Raw genomic sequence first — 1,168 nt, 5'->3', positions numbered from 1 at the left:
GCTGAAACAGCAGGGACAAATTCAACAGCACACACACACACACACACACACACACACACACACACACACACACACACACACACACCAATAGGGCCTTAATACAGGCTTCATGCTTTTCAGATTATGAAGATATTACCTTTCTAGGTTTCATCTAGCATAAAAGGAATTGTGAATCTGGAGAGAGTGACTTTGAAGCTTATTGGTCATTCTGAAGGGTGTCTGGGAGATTGCCTGGTAGGTAAACCTTTATTCAGGTACCTTGGGATAGAACAGGTGCCTTTGTAAAGCTCTCTGCTCTAGTGAAAGCCCTAAGTCAACGACATCAGACTCATTAGGAGTGGGAGTGGACCCAGGCATGAGGATTTCTAAAGCCTTCTGTTATTTCCCATATAAAGACAAGGCTGCGGAGCATAGCTCTAATTATAGCCTAGTGGTGTAGCCCAGGGTGTGGGCACTATCTTTGGGCATGCTGGGGAGAAGTGGGTGACTACAGGCCAGTGCTTGCTATTAATACATGTGGCACTTTCTTAACAATTTTGCCTGTGTTAACACATTTAACTCAGCCTAATGGACAGAAGTGATTACTACCAACTTATTAACAAATGAGAAAATGATGAGAGAAATCATACAGATGAGACTAGTAGAAGAGGATTCAGGCTTTTGTATTTGATCATCCAGTGATGTTTGTTTAACAAGTATTTGTTAAGCTCTTATGGCGTATGAAATGTTTCTAAGAACTCTCCCTGGAATCCCCAGGGCTTGGTGCAGTGAATAAGAAGTACTCTACCACTAAGCACCTAATTATCACCAAATTCCTTGATATATCCTAGAATCAGTAGTGGAGAGAAAATAGTGTTTATTTCAATCGTGTCCTGTAAATTATTGTAGACTTAAACTACATGCATAAATATAAAGAAAATTGAGGCTTTATTTTTTTCCATCTGTTTCATCTAGACTTATAAAACGTCGTGGGGCATAATGACAGCCAGTTGGAATCCTACAAACCTGAACCAGGATGTCTGTCTTATTCACTCATACCGTTCAGCTCAAATAAGGCTATATATTTGAGACAGGGGTTCACTATGTACTCTTGGATTGCCTGGAACTCACAAAGTATATCAGGCTGGCCTTGAACTCACAGAATTCTGCCCGTTTCTGTCTCCAAAAC

This window comes from Apodemus sylvaticus, chromosome 4 (genome assembly GCF_947179515.1).
Source record: "Apodemus sylvaticus chromosome 4, mApoSyl1.1, whole genome shotgun sequence".
In the NCBI taxonomy this organism is placed as follows: domain Eukaryota; kingdom Metazoa; phylum Chordata; class Mammalia; order Rodentia; family Muridae; genus Apodemus; species Apodemus sylvaticus.
This window is presented reverse-complemented; position numbering follows the sequence as displayed.